Source organism: Thamnophis elegans, chromosome 3, assembly GCF_009769535.1.
Source record: "Thamnophis elegans isolate rThaEle1 chromosome 3, rThaEle1.pri, whole genome shotgun sequence".
Taxonomy (NCBI): Eukaryota; Metazoa; Chordata; class Lepidosauria; order Squamata; family Colubridae; genus Thamnophis; species Thamnophis elegans.
Window position 1 is genome coordinate 109310501 of NC_045543.1, and position 21636 is coordinate 109332136.

Here is a 21636-nt window from a genome sequence, read left to right on the forward strand (position 1 = left end):
TGCACAAACATGGGCCAAAGAATTGAGGCAAGAGTGGAAAACAAGTCTTTATAACACAAAATCTGTAAACAAGGAAAGCTTGCAAGATTACTGATGACTGAATTACGTGTTTAAAATCTGCTGAGACATTGCAAATTGCATGCAAAGATCTGTGTGAAATGTAGAAACAAATGATAAGCATATGCAAGCATGAGACGATCATTTTCTATTTTGCAAAATATAATACATAATGTGTATTGTTTAATGTGAATTAAATGTAATACTTATATTTCATAGTAATACTCTACAAGAATAGTGCACTCCAACCCACAGAAATTAGAGACAAGTGTAATCAGAATTTATGTTATTGCAAGCCAAGACTTTTCATTCAGAATATATGATAGAAAATATAGACATAGCAATTCTTTTTCCTTTTTTCCTAACCTTATAATTCATGGTTTCATACAAGCTCATGAATAGCATGCATTTGGATGGTAATGCAAAATGCAGGTAATCATTTTCTATGTTGATGAATCACTTCATTCATTCATCATTAGAATATGTATGTATGTATGTATGTATGTATGTATGTATGTGTGTGTATATATATATATATATATATATATATATATATATATATATATATATATATATATATATATATATATATATATACATACATATGTGTGTGTGTGTGTACGCACGCGTGTGTTCTAACCGCCTCCTCCGTCCAGTAACAAAAGCCGAGACAAGCATAGAATGGAATGTCTTTTAATAACAAGACCAGACTCTTGGTGGCTGAAAGCCAAATAAACAAACAGATAAGGACTTTGGCAGCAAGTCCGACAAACCTTGGCAGAAATGCAAACAAACTCTGGCAGCAATCCAGCCTGCCAAGTTTGTTTCTCTTTAGTCAAACGTTGACTTCTCCAAGAAGGGCGTGGCACAAGCAGTCTCTTTTATAATCTGGTGAGGAGCTTAATGAGCATCAGCTGAGCGTAATTACCTCCTGTAATTACGTAGTTGTTCTTGACGCCGAGTAGCCCTTCGATGGTGTGCATCCCGGAACAACTCACAGGTGGTTTCTGGATCACTCTCACTTGTCTCCTCCCCACTGATCAAAGGCTCAGGAGCCACCTGGTGGCCAACCAGTCTCTCTGTGCCTTGCTCGGAGTCAGAACCCTGTCCAGGGTCCTCCACATCCTCCAGGGCTGACTCATAGGGCCCCTCACTGTCGGAGTCTGGTGGTAGCTCCAATGACTCCTGCCGGGCCTATATATATATATATATATATATATATATATATATATATATATGTATGTATGTATGTATGTATGTATGTATGTATGTATGTATATGTATATGTATATGTATATGTATATGTATATGTATATGTATATGTATATGTATATGTATATGTATATGTATATGTATATGTATATATACACATACATACATACATACATACATACATACATACATACATACATAGAATGGAAGCAGTCTGCTTCCTCCCATATTTGGGCATACCAGGGGTTGTGACACTAAATACATACATACATACATACATACATACATACATACATACGTGTGTGTGTGTGTGTGTGTGTGTGTAGATGGATATAGATATAGATATAGATATAGGTATAGGTATAGGTATAGGTATAGGTATAGGTATAGGTATAGGTATGTATGTATGTATGTATGTATGTATGTATTTTGTGTCACAACCCCTGGTATGCCCAAATATGTGAGGAGGCATACTGCTTCCTTTCTCTGTCTATTGGCTCATCCCAAGAGACCATCCAGACAGAAAGCCATTATTTTTACTGTTGCCTTTGTTACATTTGTGTTGCCTTTGTGCTGATAAATAAATAAAGGGAGACTGGTATAGATCTATTTCAAGCTATTTAGCTCTCATCAGCTAGCCATACCCTTACTGGGATTCAAACCTGGGCTTTATTACGTATTTGGCAGTTGTATTAGCCATTAGGCCACAGGCTCTCCATATATGTGTGTGTGTGTGTGTGTATGTATGTGTATATATATATATATATATATATATATATATATATATATATATATATATATATATATATATATATATATATAATATATATATATATATATTATGATATAATACGATACACTACATTATACATTAAGGTTCAGAAGCCTAAAAAATTCTGAAGCGATAAATAAATCGAATAATATCAGATCACAAACTCAAAGTCAACACGCTTCCTGTAAATGTTATGTTTTACAAAGTTGTGCAGCTTGACAGTCTCAGTTATTGCCTTATTCAGGGTCAAATTTTCACACTCCGCTACTATTTTAAAGGGTGGGGGGAATGGTATTATTCTAGAAAGACTATCCAATTTCAAATTACAAGTGAAATAACATCTTTGAAACTAAAGAGTGTTTATAAACTTTAATCTAATGAACACTTTTAGATGACATAAGGTTTAGAAACTTTAGGAATATTTTAAAATGGTGAAAAATGGGAATCACACTCATGAAGGAGGGCCTTCAAAGCATAGTTTCTTTTTAATTATCAGATGGAACCACTTTTTTATTCAAGAAACATGAATCAAAACTTAGCACTTACAACCCTCAATTCTTTGGGAAAAACATTACAAAGATACAAGTTAAAACACGATAAATGTGGGATGAGACATTGAGAGTATGCTTAATCGAACATTGTGTTTCTGGGCATCTCAACATTTTAAAAAGGCTCAGAGTAAGTAAGGTTGAGATCAATTAGCACCAGTCCTGGGTTTCTATTTATTTCAAAACCTGTTCTTCCCTTAATCTGAATTCAACACCAAAGGTCTCTTTCGTGATCTTTGGCTACTTCTGCTGACTGCCAGCTGCCAGTAGTTCCGCAGTTCGAGTCTCACCAGCTCAAAGTTGACTTAGCCTTCCATCCTTCTAAGGTAAGTAAAATAAGGACCCAGAATTCCCCTTCATGAGATTCAGGTATAGCTTCTGTGCAGCAGCATTCAAGTTTCTGAAATGTCTTTTGAGGAAGGCTAAGTTTGTTTTTTCATTATTGAGGTACAACAAGCCAACTAAACCAATAATGTTCTGAATATTGAGTGATGGATGCTGCTCTTTGATTCTAGAAGGTTTTCCTGTTGTATTTCAATTTATGCAATTCAAATACATCTGATACTTGAAGTAGATGTCACTGAAAATTGTAATCAATCAGTCTGCACCATGAATCAACCTTGCCTATAATTCCTTGGTGTATAACAAACATCAGCACTGATGTAATATGTACAAAATGAAATCAAAGGTTAATTGCTGCTGATGTAGTTGTTGTTTCTTTCTTTCCCATTTTTCCATTATAGCTACAGCTCTGCTTCAGTTGATCTGCTTATGGGATTCAGAAAGAATGGCATACCACATGAACAAAATCTCAGATCTTGAGAAATCTGGGCAGGACTATATCTGAATAAGACTTGGCTGGGAGATGACAAGGAAATCCCAGGATTATGGGAAGCTGAAGTGGCATATCAGTTCCATTGTGTTAAGAAGAAAATAATATGGATAGATCCAGGTTGTTAGCAAGAATGCTGAGCTTAATGGATGTTGGACTTTTACTAAATATGTCATGTTTATAATTTGCACATTATTGTTTGCTTAAAATTAGCCACACAGATTAAGAAGTTTTATTATAATAGTAAAAACATTAACAATAAAAAAATAGTAAAATATGGGTGTCTTATAAATATAATGACTAAAAATAAATAAAATCTAATACAAACTAAACCTAAGGAAGAGAAAAGAGTAAGAGAAGAGAAAGAAGCAAAAAGGATAAAAAAGAATAAAAAAGAAATAAAGAAAAAGAATAAAGAATATAATAAAGTAAAAGAAAATAAATATATTAAGATGTGATTTCCAACCTTAATAAGAACAAATATAAACAAATTTAGTGACTCTTCACTCCTTCTAAGGTTACAAATAATTATCTTTTTATCCCATAGTCCGTCTCCTATCTATAAACAAATCCATAAAATATCATATTTTCACTATGAGAACCGCCTGCTGCCAATTACCTCCCAAAGACCCATTAGATCCCACAGATTAGGCCTCCTCCGGATTCCATCTACAGGCCAATGTCGATTGGCGACCACCCGGAGGAGGGCCTTCTCTGTGGCTGCTCCGGCCCTCTGGAACGAACTCCCGGTGGAGATTCGGACCCTCACCTCGCTTCAGGCTTTCCGTAAAGCCGTTAAAACCTGGCTGTTCCGGCAGGCCTGGGGTTGACGAGTTCCCTTCCCCTCTCGAATTGTGTGACTGTTGATTGTTTTTAAACTTTTCTCTGTATTTGTTTGTTGTGTTACCTTGTGTGTACTACCCACCCCCGGGGTTTGTTAGCCGCCCTGAGTCCCTCCGGGAATAGGGCAGCATATAAATGCAATAAACCTTTAACCTTTAACCTTCACTAATAAAGGAGAATACGTGAAGCTCAGCATTGACATTAGGTCCTTGGTGCTCTCTGAGCTTGTTTCCTTGCAGACATTTCATTACCTAAACTAAGTATTATCATCTGTGCTAGTCTCACATCATGTTTTCAGGTCTGGTGTCAGAAACTCCATAAAGTGGAACAAAAACTGCAAGTAACAACATATATTGTTTTAATTTTGATCAAATAAACAAACTTTATATTTTTTATTTTTATTTTTAACAGTCTCAATATTTAATTCATTCAATATTATTATATTGAATAATATTATTATAAGATTGGGTAAAAATGTTTTTTATTTGGGTAACAAAGCACAAACCCATTACCCAATCATAGCAGACATTTAAATTGACTATTTAAAATGTTTTACCTATGTTAGGTAAAAAGGACTTCATAATAAGCAATTTGGGGGAAATGAAAGGAAATTTTAGGAAAGTACTACTGTGTTTCTCCGAAAATACAACAGGGTCTTATTTTTTTGACCCATGAAATATGGCCTTGGGCTTATTAGAGGGGGAGGGCTTATTGTTTTGGGGTTGCCGGGCAGCTGCTCCCTTGTGACCGGGCTCCCGAAGAGCCCGGCACAGCCTCAGGGGTGAAGCAGCCATGAGGTGACCATGCTCATGAGCAGCCACCCGGAAAACCCCCTCTCCAGCTGGGCAGAACACCACTCACTGACCTAAGGTGCCAAGCCATGTGGCGCTATGCCCAACCCCCAGCTCCCGCGGCTTGGCACATTTGAGATACCCCCTAGGTCAGTGCATGGAGGTCTGCCTGGCTGGAGTGGGGGGTTGAGTGAGTGCCTGCTCTGCCCCCAGCTCGCATGCCTCCCAGCCTCACCATGCCCTGGGCCAGCTGTCCTTGCAGCCGCTGCCAAGCTCCAAGCAAAACTTCTCCGACTTCCAAACTCCAGAACTCAGCTTCCAATTCTTCCAGCAGCGGCCACTCTAGGAGTGTTTTCTATGGTTATGGGCAGGCTGCCGGACAAAGTGTGGCTAGATACTATTTCCTTGTCAAAAACTCTAGGTTAGATTTAAAACAAACCTATACCCATTCTAAGTTCTATAAAACATAAGATACAGGAAAGCTTTCTGTTTCTAGATAACCATGACTTTTTTTCTGTTTTATTTTTCTAACATTAAAAATACTAAAAAAGACAGCACGAATCAAAGCCCAAATGTTGCAAAAACGTAAAGAACTGGGAGGCTTCGGAGTACCCAACTGGGAAGCATATTATAATGCAGCAATTATGACATGGGTGAAGGATTGGGTGACGTTGAGTAGAAGGCGCCTATTGGTTATAGAGGGACAGGTCCTCCCCCAGGGATGGCACGCCTCCCTCTGGCAAGAAAGAGATACCCCCCATAGGTACTTCATGGGACATTATATTCGGAAGATTTTGATGGGGGTGTGGGAAAAGATGAGGAAAAAATACTATCTTAGGGTTCCGTGCTGGTTGGCACCGTTAGAGGCCTTAACGCATCCCAGTGTATTTAATTGGACAAGAAACATAACATATAAAGACATTATGACAGAAGATGGCAACATGAAAACAAAGATGGAATTAGAGCAGCAGGGCAGGAATCTGGAATAGTGGGAATATTTACAGATTAGAAATAGGTTTAAAAGCGATAAGGTACAGTTTGGGATCTACCCAAACCCTCAGGGGTTACATAAGATTTTGTTTGGTGGAGATAAGAAAATGTTATCGAAGATTTATCAGTTTTTGACCTGTCAATATGCTAAAGAAGAAATGGATAAAAGCCTTCTAATAACATGGAAGAGAAACTTTGGTTATGAGATTGAAATGGGCAAATGGTGGGATCTATGGAGTAAGACTATTAAACTTACAATATCAACAGCATTTAAAGAAAACATATACAAGATGGCTTATAGATGGCACCTCCCCCCAACGAGGTTAGCCAAAATGTTTCCTGGGTTATCTCCACTGTGTTGGAAATGTTCAAAAAGGGATGGCACATTCTACCATATTTGGTGGTCTTGTACTGAGGCCACGAAATACTGGAGAAGGATTCAAAAATGGCTAAAAGAGATTACTGGGGCAAACATGGAATGGAAACCCGAGAACTTTTTACTAAGCATAAAACCAGAAAACATGAGTAAATCTATATGGTATTTGAGCCTACATATAATTGTGGCTACAAGGATAACTTATGCACAATTTTGGAAATCTACTACCATACCGCCGGAAGATGCCATAATTAAAAAGAGCTATGAATGTGCAGAAATGGACAGAATGATGGGTTGGCTGAGGGACAAAGGAGAAACAGAACATTATCTTAGCTGGAACCTATGGTATATGTGGGCGACAAGGAGAACAGCAGGGACTTAAAACGGGGAAAGTTAAATAGCAGTTGTTAACAATGGGAACTAAAAGTGAACATGGGTATTGTAATAGATCCCTGAACTTTGTAACAAGAAGATGCTGCTTAGAGACTAAACAATGAGGAAGGAAAAAAAAGTTGGGCTATGAATGACTGTCACCGCGGGGTGGGGGAGGGGGGTTGTATGTTTAAAACTGTATTCGTATTTGTATGTTTTATGCTTAAAAAATGTTTAACCAATAAAGACTATTTAAAAAAAATACTAAAAAACAATAAAAATAGAAAAAAAATACTATTACTTGATTTAAGCAAAAAAATCTGTCTATAGGAGAGACTCACATTCATGTTCCCAATTTTTAATACAAACTGAAAAGATTGTGCCCGTGATGTGCTACAATTCTGTTGTGACTCAGCAGTTCTGCTGAGACTCTTTTCGGGATACAAGATTCATTATGCAGCTGGGGCTTGTGGGAGGCAGGTTTGGAGATAAAAGGACGGATGCTGCCACGCCCTAGTTGCAGGAGTCAACATACGTTCCTTCGTGTGTTCCTTGTTTGGTACAACATTGCTTGATTATTAATCGTGATTTATGGAAGATACACTTGGATAAGTGCTTTCTGTTTCTTGTAACCCTGATTCAAGGCTACACTGGAGAAGTGCATTGCTTGTAAGAGTTTTTGTTTTGCATTCTTGTTGGAGACTTGTATTTATGTTATTTTTGGGCTCGAAGCCAGTTTGAACTGTGAACTGATAAAGAAAAGTTCCTTTTAAGTTTATTTGTTTGGCCGTTTGTTAAGAGCCATGAAGGGGGGGACAGAACACAATTCTATCATCAGAACTGAGTTGGTAAAATGCCTTCTTGTTTTAGAAAAACTTTGGTTAAATCCAGACTTTCATTCCTTCTAGGCCAGCCATTATGAAACTTGAGCTAGCCAGGCATGCCCAATTAAGTTGGACAGCTGGAAAACTAACTCTTTGATCTCTTCTCATCTGTTCTGCTTTTATCTCATCTCCCTTAGGGCTATAATAGCTGAGATGCAAAAATCAGGAGAACCAGAGAGGGCAACAGATGGATTAGAGTTTTCTATGATACTTTGCAGCCATCTAGTAGTTCATTTGCATTTCCTCATCAATCATTGTATAATGCAACTTGGAGGCAATAGGACCTCATGTAGGCACCAGACTAACTTGGTTGATTTCCAAGGGTCTGCATGGTGATGAGACAGAACAGTCTGGGTGGGAAGGAAATTTGTGTGACAAACAGCTGCTCCCTAAAGCAAACATCCAAGCCTTATTTCGTTTACTTGGCAGCTGCTGGTGCAGTTTTAAAAACTGCCCTATCAGGACAGCTGCCACTACTATGACCTGTAGTAAATTCTCTCATGTGACATGAGGGGAAGAAAACAGAAAAAGTCATGCATGTGTGTGAGATCAAGAAGTTACAGGGATTAGAAGAGGCTACATAAATTTGGCAAGCACATCTCTAGCATTATTACAGATTATAATAGATACTTTTTATTGTAGGAGTATGTAATGGTTAAAAAACCTCATCCTCATTACTGTCTGTCTTTTCAATTTTTTTAAAAAGGCACTTGAATGGCTCCCGTACCAGATACATCTCTAGCAATAGAATTTTACAGTGGTTTCAGAATTTGTCAGAATTGCCAAATGCATTAAGCCAATAGTTTTCAAACTCCAGGGTTCTGTGACAGACTAAACAGGTGGGAGTGGAGGCAAAATTTTATTTTCCTAAGGTGCAGCTGAATGGGAAATTTAGAAGGCTCATTGCACCAGGAAACATTTTTGTTAATTGCAGCTCATCAGCCTGTGTGTGCAGGCAATGTGGGCTTCAGGAAGTTTTAAAAATCAAAAATGTTCCAAGGCCTGAAAAAATTGAAAACCTCTGTGCTAAGCTGTAGAGTAGTTTTTTTGGACTGGTTTAATATGTTGTCTGAAGCCAGATATGTTTGATTAATATGTATTTATAGCTTAGAGAAGGTATCCCCAACCTTTGTGGTTTTGCAGACTGGCAGCAGCAGCTTCAGCAATTTTGGTGATGGGGAGGGGAATGGTTTCGCTCATAGAATCTAAATCCTGTGAATGCACAAATGAAGCTTTGGGCACTCACGCACTGTTTCTGAGGCCCTCAAGGCCTTTTGATTGGTAGCCTTAGGACCCAGAAACGTATTTTCTCTTCCCCAAATGGAAGAGCTATTTCCTTCTTTGAAGGACTCTTGGATCAGTGAAGAAATCTCATGGGCAGAAAGCAGAAGAGAGGAAATTACCAGTTGTTACTTCCTTTTGCTCTCATTTGTGATTTTGTGTTTTCCAACTAGTAAATTTTCAAAGAGTGTAAGCAGAGGTTGTTCGATCGGGTAATGGAAAGGCACACTCAGGCTAAAGCAACAACAGCTCTTTATTGTAACAGAACAACTATGTACAATCCAGCGAAGGTTCAGTCTGACAGCAGCCCTTTTATAGGGAGCTGTCAGACTCTTTGACCAATGAGATTAAACCTCTGTTCCCGCCAGAACACAGGACCTTGGTGGAAACCATTATAACTGAAGCTAGTATCTAACAGAGGTAATCATCAAAAGTTTTTTCTTCCAATGGTGCGGTGATCCCAGGGGCTAAGCCAACATGTGATTTTTACTCTCTTGCCTTCTTTCTTAATTCTAACTTGGGTACTTCAGATAGGAAAATCTTACCTTTCCTTGATTATGGCCTAAATCCAAGTTACATTATATAAGTTTCCATTGTTTTAATTTTAAGATGCATTTTTAGTTTTGGAGAGTGAATTAAAATAAGGTGAGTTTCAGCCACTAAATATAAAATGAAAGACTGGCTTATAATCATTACATACATCTTTAAATTCAAAGTACTGGAAAGTTAAAACAATAATTAAAGGATATTTAATTTTTTATAGCCAATTTTCTTTTTCTCCTCTCAGCCAGCAAATTGTGCAGAGCCTAATTAAGAGAAACAAATGTCCTCAAGCATCTATCTCCTATTAAAGGATATCTTATAGAATGGTTTCTTTAATTCCAATCACAAGATGCATGATTTAACTTCCAGTATAATTAGCCGAATTTGATAAATTGTTAATTTAACTAATGATCATGTACAATGCATGTGACTTTCTGCTTCAAAGGAAAGAGTAATATCTTCACTGTAGCCCATATGCTAAGTGACTAAAATTCATAGTTTATTTTATAGGTTTTTACCTCTATTGCACTAGAGAGGTATGGAATGTTATGGTATGGTATGGTAATTTGATAGAACGTTGGGAAGGGTGAAATAGAATTCTACACTCACTCAGAGATGGCATTTCCTTTTATTGTGATGGTTACAACTACCAATGGGAATGAACCAATAAAAGCTCTTGAACTGTTGTCTTCTTTATTTTATTTTCAGTTGTCCCAGCCACATCAAAGGATAACATTCCATTGAACTTGGTAGTCATGGTACACCATGCAATCGTAGTATATATAAAGTACACCTAGGAAATCAAGATATAAGGCAACTTTATTCTGCACTTTTTTTGTTCATTGGTTGCACAAGCAACTGGTGAAGAACAAAACATAAGACTTAATATATTACTTGTCACTATCATTTTAAAGTAGAAGAGGATAAACACAAAGGGATATAAGAAAAGGACATGTTCTCAAGCTCCTTTTGTAAACATGGTGCCCCTTTTTCTGTCTATATGCTCATCTATAAGAAGGGTGATATCATTGAATTTAAGGGCATGAAAACAGTTGAAGGTATGTCCCATAAATGTTATCATGGCAAGTTAAAGTATGCAACATTACTCAGCATTTGTGTACATTATTGTAAACAAGAATGTTAAAGCCAAGATCTTCACTAAGAGAATCAATGTCCACACAAACATGTTAAGGATTCTAGGAGCAGAGACAAAGTTTTTTTCAATGTGTGAAAGAAAATGAAAGGAAGAAAAAAGAAGCAAAGGGAAAGGGCACATGGTTTGAATTAAAACACAAACCAATGTCAACAAGCAGGCGATTCTGGAACTAATTACTTATGAGTTCATAGTATTGTGTATATAGAAAAATAAAACACCCTGTGGAGCAAATAAGAAAAAAAATGGATGTAGTTCAAGATGCAGTTAGTCCTAGGTACATGCAAGTTGTAGTGGTAAAAATGTTACACCTAGGGAGACCAGATTCTATCATGGTTCAAGATATCATAGAAATTCACGGAGTGATATTGAATTAGTCACAGTGTTAATCAAACATTAATAAAGGTATATTGTAATATTGTAATAAGAGATCTCCTAGACCTATAAAACCTGCAAATTAGAGGTCATATATACATCTCTAGAAAAATAGTTCTATTATTATGAGACCATTACCAATACAATACAATCTTTTCTCTGGACTTCATAAATAGCCTATTGAAACAAATGGATCAGAGACAAATATTTCCAGTAAAATTATTATTCAATTATTAGTTATAAAGCTCAAACAAGAAATAAATATATGAGTACTGGTCTAATCACATAAATCTTTCCTTCCTTCCTTCCTTCCTTCCTTCCTTCCTTCCTTTCTCCCTCCCTCCCTCCCTCCCTCCCTCCCTCCCCCTTTCCCTCTTTCTTTCTTTGGCTTAACTATCCTAGCAACAACCTTACATACCTAATTAGAATTGGATAGAAAAATTACTTTTACACCACTGAAAACTTATATGGAAGACATTACTGTTTCCTGAATGCTATTTTTGTTAGTAAATCAAGATTCCTAGAATTAGGTAGACATAAAAAAGACAAACATATATACTAGAATTTAAAAATAAATAGTATCTTGTCTTTATTCAAATTTGAGTATTGCTACATGAAGATAATGTAGAGGGACACACTAACTGAAAATTATATATAGATTAAACCAGACACTAGATAAAATGATTGAGAGGCTGGATCATTTTTGCGGCAATGTAATGTTGTAACATTTGTGGGCTTTTTTAGAATTAAATAAAGGCAGAAGGCAAAATATGTGAGAAATGTATATAATCATGTAAGATTTTCCTGCTTCCTAAATTCTAGAAAGGATCATGTAATAAAGTTAACAAACAGCAATTTATGACAGGCAGAATGAATTGTATTTTTTTCTGTCTGAAAGTATGCAATTAAGTTACAGACTTTGTTGTAGTGATGGCAACTAACTTAGTTTGCTTTAAATGATGATCAGACAAATTGATGGGAGAACCACTAAAATCTACTACTCAAAGTATCAATGTGCTATTTTGAACATTCAAAAGCACTATGTAGATTGTTGTAGAGCAGGGGTATCAAACTCACTGTGTCACGTTGTCATCATGTGACGTAGCAAGACTTTCTCTCCTTTGCTAAACTGACAGTCGTAGCTAGAGCTTGATGCATCCGGCCCGCGGGCTTTGAGTTTGACACCCCTGTTGTAGAGCAACAGTAGCAGATATCTGAGTTCAAGCCCTACTTGGGATTGAAATATATAGGAAAAAAGGTAGATTTACATTTGGATGGATTAATAAAAAATTATTTTTGTAGCCTTATAAATTTGTTCATACAATCAGACAATTATCATCAGTGCCTCATAAATGAAAGCATCTGTTTAGTAGTTCCTTTTGTAATTTGTGTTTGGATGATGAGGATTTTTAACTTTTAGTATGATATCAAAATCCAAGATGGGGAAGGTTACAACACAGAACCGTATAAATTATTTCTTAAAAATTTTCAAAGACAGCAAATTTAGAGTAAAAAGAGGGGACAATTCTCAAATAGCTAGGCATAAACTGATATAGCACACACAGTTTAAGATCAAATAATACTGAAGGCAAAAATAATAGTCACTCAGTATGCCAGAGCAAATTTTATGACTGGGCATTCTGGGAGCCTTATGTCTTAACTGGAGAACAAAAGCTTGGAGAAAGCTATAATAAACATTCAGAATCAAAGGAGAATTCCCCAAGTGTATTTTTCAAGATTAAATTTCTGGTTCGGCTATAACTTGCTTTTGAGTGCAACATAAACTAATAGTATTGAAACCACATGCTAAGGGCTTCTGGTCTGTTCAACTCAACTGAGATTTCTTCAGATAGACTGAAGGTGGAGTACATGAGAAAATCATAAGACACCAAATCAAAGACCATAGGATTGTAACTTTGTTAAGGAAGGAACTTAATAAAGAGTTTCAGACAGCTGTTGGAAGAAATAAAGAGAAATATTACAACAATATTAGTAAAGACATAGAAGATGAAAACAGACATTGAAAAAAAAAGTATTTCAAAATATCCCTGAACTCAGAATTAGTATGTTAAAGGATGCCAAAGGATAGATAATAAACAATTTAAAGGAGATCAAATGAAAATGAAAGGAGTATATTAAAATGCTGTGTGGTGAAGATATGATCTTCCAAGTTACCTTAGAAATCTTTATTACTAATGTTATATTAGAATAGTTAGTGGTCATTACCAAGTCAGAAGGCTACAGAAACTGATAAAATAACCATAGAATTAGAGAAAGCAGTACCAAAAAAATCAACAAAAACCTTCCCTAAACTAATCCAGAAAATACCAAAAAGAGACTTGACAGAATATGCAAACTATTACAAAATATCCTTAATTTCATATGACAGCAAAACAATGCTTAGGATTATCAAACACAGATAAGAGACCCACAAGGAAAAAAATAAATGCCACTTATGGTGGTAGAAAAGGCTGGGAGCATGAGACATTTTTGTTGATACATGCTGGATAATTGCGAAAGCCAAGGAATGCCAAAAAGAAATCACTATATGCTTCAATGATTACAGAATAGATTTTGATTAGGTTAATCATATCAAGCTGCTTACAGAAAATAAAAACTCATAGTGATGTCATTACAAAAGAAGTGATTTTATTGTAACCGAAATAGAGACCATTTTGCAGCAGATCTACTTGCTATCTCTGGTCTGGAATTTAACTCAGGAACAAAATATTCTAATTAGCTGGAGCAGTGAAACAAGTTGAAACACTATGGTTAGGGGATAAATTTGTTTTCATATAAGTTGATTTTCATAAAAGAATATTCAGAATTTCTTCTTTTTTAAAATTCAAAGGGTTAAAATATGAACTCCAAAAAAGGGGAAAACATACAAAAACAAAGCAAGGCCAGACAAGAAAAATAAAAGAAAATAAATGTGTATAAAAAGAAAATATACTATAGTATAGTATAATTGTAAACTAGGTGTATACTACTCTTGAATTGTTAAAAAATAGAAGAATTTTTTTTTTTTTAAGAGAACTTTTTTATTTTTCTTTAAAAAAAAACAAACACAAATATATCATCATTTGTCAATCATTAAGACATTGAAATACAATTTTTTTTGTTGTGTGTACCCCTCCCTCCCTCCACCCCCCCATCCCCCCTCCTCCTTCCCCCCCCGACTTCCCAGAACCCGTACACGGTATGGATTTTTAACTAACACAGTCTAAAATCTATTGAGAAAAAAGAAATAAAGAAATTAATGACATTCTAGATTGAACTTAGCTTCTTCTTACTGAACTAACTTTTAACAGTTTAAATCATTTCTGATCTTAAGCATAGGCTAACTGGAATTTCTTAGTCCCGTATTTATTTTGTATATAGTCAATCCATTTTTTCCAGTCTCGTTTATATCTCTCATTTGAATGATCTTTAAGATATGCCGATATTTTAGCCATTTCAGCTAAGTTTGTTACTTTTAATGTCCATTCTTGGATTGTAGGCAAGTCTTCCTTCTTCCAATATTGCGCCACCAACAGTCTTGCTGCAGTTATCAGGTGCAGAATCAAATTGGTCTCTACCACTGTAAAATCAGTACATATACCTAGTAAAAATAACTGAGGAATAAACTTTATCCTTTTTTTAAAAACATTTTGCATGACCCACCATATTTTTATCCAAAATGCCTTAACCTTTTGACAGGTCCACCATATATGATAATATGTAGCATCGAGAGAACCACACCTCCAACATTTAGGCTGTACATTCGGATACATAGAAGCCAACTTTTTAGGATCTAAATGCCATCTATAAAACATCTTGTAAAAATTTTCTCTCAGATTTTGAGCTTGTGTAAATTTCACATTTCTTACCCAAATTCTTTCCCATGTATCCAACATTATTGGTTCCTCAATATTTTGAGCCCATTTTATCATACAATCTTTAACTAATTCTGTTTCCGAATCCATCTGTATTAATACATTATATATCCTCTTTATATGCATTAAGCTTTGATCTCTTATTTGTTTAAACAGATTATCCTCAACTTGAATAAAGCCAATTTTTTGATCTATTTTCCACCTAGCCTGTAATTGCCCATACTGGAACCATGTTTGAACTACCTTCTCCTCTTTTAATACCTCTAAAGATTTTAATTGTAATACCCCCCTTTCCGAGGTAAGAAGCTGTCTGTAAGTAAATCTATCCTGTTTTTGTGCTGTATTCATATTTTCAATTGCATGTCTAGGAATTGCCCACATGGGTATCTTGTCATTTAATTTATATTGGTATTTCTTCCAAACCCGCAATAAAGCATTTCTCAAAATATGACTTTTAAAGTTCTTATCCAATTTTTTGTTGAATAACAGGTAAGCATGCCAACCAAATACCAGATCGTGTCCCTCAATGTTCAATATTCTATCATTGGTTAAATGAATCCAATCACTAATTACAGATAATGCCACTGCATCATAATATAGTTTTAAATTAGGTAGTTTCAATCCTCCTCTCTCACGTACATCTTGCATTATTTTCATCTTTACCCTCGGCTTCTTTCCTGCCCACACAAATTTGTTGATACCCTTCTGCCATTCTAAAAGGTTCGCATCTTTTTTAAGTATAGGTAACATTTGGAAAAGAAATAAAAATTTTGGTAAAATGTTCATTTTCACTGCCGCTATCCTGCCCAGCAAAGATAAGTGCAATTTCTCCCATTTTTTCATCTCTGTCTGTATGCTATGCCAAAGTGGTTCATAATTATGCTTATATAATTTCCCATTTGAAGTTAAAATGTTAACTCCAAGATATTTGACTTTTTTAACTACCTCACATCCTAGCATCACTCCTAATTCTTCCTTTTGTTTAATATTCATATTTATAGCTAATATTTTGGTTTTTCCTAAGTTTATTTTAAAGCCAGACACTTGACCATATTGATTAATCGTATTCATTAAAACCATACTGGATTCCTGCGGTTGTTCCAATATTATGACCAAATCATCCGCAAAAGCGCGGACTCTATATTCTTGCTGCCTAATCTTGATCCCTTTTAAACCATCCAAGCCCCGTATTTTATTCAACAATACTTCCAAAGTTATAATAAACAATAATGGGGACAAAGGACAACCCTGTCTTGTACCTTTTCCAATTTGAAAAGAGTCTGTTAAACTTCCATTGACTATGATTTGTGCTGTTTGCTGTTGGTATATTGCTTTAATTGACTGTAAAAAATTATCTCCTATCTGCATTTTTTGCAATATCTTCAGCAGAAATTGCCAGTTAACTCGATCAAAGGCCTTCTCAGCATCCAAAAATATAAACGCAGCAGGGATCTGGTTGTTCTTTCCCAAATATTCTAATGCATTAATAATTAATCTGACATTACTTTTCATCTGTCTCCCTTGTATAAAACCTGTTTGGTCCGTATGTATCAATTGTTGAATGACCAACATTAACCTATTTGCTAATATTTTAGTAAAAATTTTATAATCTACATTCAGTAATGAAATGGGTCTATAATTTTTGGGTTGAGTAGTATCTTGATCTTCTTTGGGTATCAAAGATATAAACGCTGTCTTCCAAGATGGAGGGACTTTACCTTCCGTTTGAATCATATTAAATAATTCTCTAAGAGGTTCTACCATTTCTAACTGTAAATTTTTATAGTAAACCGCTGTCAAGCCATCTGTACCTGGTGCTTTCCCTGGCTTTAATTGCTTAATTACCTGCAGGATTTCCCCCGAGGTTATTGGTTGATTCAATTTTTGCCTGTGTTCTTCTCTAACTGAAGGTATTTTCTCCTTGTCTAAATATTTGTCTATGTCTAAACCATTAATTTTATCCCCTTTATACAGTTCTGTAAAAAATTCCCAGAAAGCCTTTTGAATCTCTTCCTGTTGGAACACCTCCTTCCCTCTGTAAATCAGTTTAGATATATTTCGAGTTTTCCTTTTTTTCCTAATCTGATAAGCTAACCATCTGCCAGGTTTGTTTGCATTACAAAAAGTATTGTGTTTTGCATATAATAAATTAGTAGCTACCTGGTCAGAGATCAACATGTCAAATTGAGATTTTAATATGTTAATAGCTTCCTTAACCTTTGTATCGTCTGGTTTCCTTGTTAACTCCAGCTCTTTTCTCTTAATTTCCTCTTCCAGTTCTGTTCGTTTTAGCCCTTGCTTATTTCTATGTGTTTTATTTATATTCATCAAAACTCCTCTCATATACGCTTTGCTTGCATCCCATACAAATTCCATAGATGTACCCTTATTCATATTCAAAACAAAATATTCAGATAGTAATTTTTTACAATCATTAATATAGTTTTCATATCTAAATAAATTTTCATTCAGTCTCCAAGACCTTCTTGCCTGCACTACCCTTCCCAACTCCATCCAAACTGGGTTATGGTCCGAAAGGACTCTAGCTGCAATCTTTGTTTTCTTGACCCTAGGAAGCAAATCATTAGTGGTTAGAATAAAATCGATCCTTGAAAGGGATTGATGCCTGTCCGAGAAGAAAGTGAAGTCATATTCCTCTGCATTTCTTTCTCGCCAGATATCTCTCAATTCAAAATCATCCATAATGTCAAAGAAAGATTTGGGTAACTTTGCTCGCATCTTGGTATTTAGGCGGGAAATCTTCTTATCTCTCTTAGTATCTATCACTCCATTCCAGTCACCCAATAGTATACAGGAACTATAGTCCCACTGTACTAATTTAGCATGAAGATTTCTATAGAATCTATCTTGCTGTTGATTGGGAGCATAAATTCCCAAAAGTAATGTCTTTTTCCCTTCTAAGATTAAGTCTAAAGCAATATATCTTCCGAAGGGATCTGCTTCTATTAATTCAGCTTTCATATCTTTTCTTAAGTATACAACTATACCATTCTTCTTTTCCATAGCAGAAGCTGCAAAATGTTGACCAAGTTTTGAGTTGATCAAATATTTTTGATCAGTTGACTTGATATGAGTTTCTTGCAAACAAATTACATCGTTCTTAAACTGTTTAAGATAATGAAATATTTTCTTCCTCTTCTGTGGAGAGTTCAGTCCGTTGACATTCCATGTTAAAATCTTAGTTGTCATCTTTGGTTGGTTGAAGCATTTTTAGAGCTTCCTGCACGGCCTGTTTAACCTTAGGTCTAGCTCCTCCCACTGCTTCCAGATTTATTGTTGTAGTTCCTTGATCGATGGCCGATGATTGTTGATGCTGTTGCCTCTTAGCTTGTTTCTCCATACGTCTAGTAGTCATGCGGCTAGGTCTTGGTTCCATAGCACCTTGCACTTCTAGAGAAGAGAGATGCTCCATCTTGTCTGGTGGTTGTGTAGTTTGCTGTCTATCCTGTCCTTCTTGTGGTCTTTCTCTAGGTCCAGATGGTGCAGGGTGTCCGGCCTTCAATATATTATAATAAAAATCTCGGGCTTTCCATACAGAGTTGAGGCGGTACCTTTGCTTATCAAATGTAAATATGATGCCAAATGGTGCATCCCATCTATACTGTATCTGACGATTTCTGAGTTCTTCGACCAAAAAAGCGTAGTCTCTTCTGGCTCTTAACATTTGAGGTGGTATCTCTTTCAAAACAGCCAGGTCTTGACCGCCAATTTGAAGCTTAGTGTTATAAGACGCTTGCAGTACCATATTTCTGAACTCTCTTGTAGTAAAATATATAACGATGTCTCGAGGAAGCTGCTTCTGCTTTGCCAGCCAGGAGTTAACGCGGTAAGCTTTGTCAATTTGCCAGCCTTGGTTGGTCCCTGGTCTTCCCATCAGGCGGTCAAAAGCTTCCGATAGGATCTGTTTCAGGTTCTCCTGTTTCTCCTCACGCAGCCCCCTTACTCTTAATGCGAACTCCATTTGTCGGTACTGTATCATAATAATTTCTTTTTCAGCATTTTCCACTTTTTGTTCCACCACCTCTGTTTTCAATGTCAAGTTAGCATTGGCATCATTAAGAACCTCTAGAGTATCTTCCACTCCAGAAATATGTTCTGTTAATACAGTTACAAGACTCAGCATGTCGTCTCTAATTTTATCAACCTTAGCCTCAAATTTCTCATACAACTCCTGTTTAAGTCCTTTTATTTCACTTTTAATTTCACTTTTAATTTCTTCTTTCATTTCTTTTATTTCCTCTTTTCTCTCCTCTCTATTATCTCTAAATTTATCTTCCATTTTAATTGTCTGTGCATTAAAAGCCTCGCTTAGATTACTCAGAAAAAATTCTTTCGTTAACACATCCCCAGCAGGGGGCGTAGGAAGCGGAGGCTGCAGCTTTGTACCAGGCACTGAGGATGTGCCCCTGGAAGTAGAGGGTGACGACTTCAAGTTAATATTTGGTTTTGAGGCCATTTCAAAATTTGTCTGCCTGCAATTAGTAAAACTCTATTGCCTAAATATGCAGCTTTAAGTAAAGAGGCTTTTATTTTGAAGTTTAAGGCTTGGCAAAAGTTTCAGTGAGTAAACATTGTAACAAGACCGTTCAACAGATTCATCACCATTTAACTTCCAAATAAGCAAAGTTAATGAAGGAGTAAAATTCTTCTATTGTGAAACCAAAACATGTGATAAGCTATCTCTTTTGTTTTGAATTCTTTTGAAGTCTTGTGAGAATTAGCAAAAAGTGTTCGTTATTACCGGAGAAACCAGCCTGCTCGGCGCCATTTTAAAAGCCTCTGAGTAAATAATTTTTCGGAGGAGAAAAAGAGAAGAAGCTAAAATATTGATAAGCAATTATTGTCCTCGCAGTAAACGGATTCAGCTCGTGATAAGATTAAATCAAACAAAACTTAGAGCAGAGTGGGAGAGACCTACTTTGTCCTGCACAAGGCAGTTGGAAGTTCCCAGCACGGACAGCCGTTCTGCCTTGGGCTAGCCCCCCTTTCCTTGCAAGCACAAAAGCTGCAAAAATCGAAGAGCATTTGCCAGCAAAACAGTTTCTTCTTTCCCTCTTGCCTGAAGGATAAGAAAACCTGATAAGACGTCAGATGGAAGATCCTCTAATCAGGTACGTAGCCAGGAATTCGGAGGCAGCTGATTTTTTGCTGCTTCCACCAGTAGGCTCCTCCCAGGAAGTCAAAATAGAAGAATTGATTACACAAATACTGGGTCTGATTCAACTGCAGATTAGTACTGCACAGATACGGGAAAAAAGTGGAAAGCAAGGGAACACAAAGCCAGTTCAAATCAATTACAAAATGGTGATAGTTTCAGTATTAAAAGTCTGGAAAGATATCACAGATTAAAAGGTTAGATTTATGAAGTATTTGTAGTGTCATTCTTATCTGTGCTTAATAGATCTTAATCACATACTTGGCGAATGCTCTGATGGAGCACAGGAGTTCATGGCTTCCATGACAGCCATGGGCTTGACCCAAGTAATCCAGGGTCCGACTCACTCAGCCGGTCACACGCTCGACCTCGTATTTCTTTCGGAGCAGTGGAGTTGTGATCTTGGTCTGAGGGGTAGTAAGATCTTGCCCCTGTCATGGTCGGACCACTTCCTATTGAGGCTCGACTTTCGGAGACCAATCCCCCACTGTAGGGAGGAGGAACCAATTAGGTGGTTCCACCTCAGGCATCTTATGGATCCCCAGGGTTTCCAGACGGTGCTTGGCGTTATACCTGATACTCTCGCCCGCAGTTCGGCGGAGACCTTAGTCACTACTTGGAACTCGGTAGCATCCGAGGCTCTCCACCGAATTGCACCTTTATGGCCGATCCGCGGCAGTGGATCCAGGAGGGCTCCTTGGTTCTCCGAGGACCTCCGGGAGATGAAGCGCCAAAAGAGACGCCTAGAGTGCTGCTGGAGGGCCAGTAAATCCGAGTCAGACTGAGCACTCTTAAAAGCTTGCATCGGAGCATATCTATCGGCATTACGGACAGCCAAGAAGAACTACATTGCCGCTCTGATAGTGTCCGCTGAGTCCCGCCCTGCCGCCTTGTTTAGGGTGACCCGCTCCCTCTTAAATACGAGGGTTGCGGGGAACCCCTTACAAGGTAGAGCAGAGGAATATGTCCAGTTCCTCGCGGACAAAGTTGCTCGGCTTCGGATGGACCTGGACTCCAATTGCGCAGAGCCAGCCGAGGTACCGGGGTAGGTCTTGAACGACACCTCTGGACTGATTTTCAACCTGTTGCTCCTGATGAAGTGGACAAGGCCATGGGAGCGGTGAGTGCTTCCACATGTGTACTGGACCTGTGCCCCTCCTGGCTGGTCACTAACAGCAGGGAGGTGATGCGGGGCTGGATCCAGGCGGTGGTGAGTGCCTCTCTTCGGGAGGGTTTCTTCCCACCGGCATTGAAGGTAGCGGCGGTGAGACCCCTCCTGAAGAAGCCATCACTGGACCCAGCCAGTTTGAACAACTACCGTCCAGTCTCCAACCTCCCCTTTATTGGGAAGGTTGTTGAGAAAGTGGTGGCCTCGCAACTCCGGCGGTCCTTGGATGAAGCCGATTATCTAGACTCCTTTCGGTCGGTTTCAGGCCTGGCTACAGCAAGGAAACCGCTTTGGTCGCACTGACTGATGATCTCTGGAGAGCCAGGGATGGAGGGCATTCCTCCATCCTAGTGCTCCTTGACCTCTCAGCGGCCTTCGATACCATCGA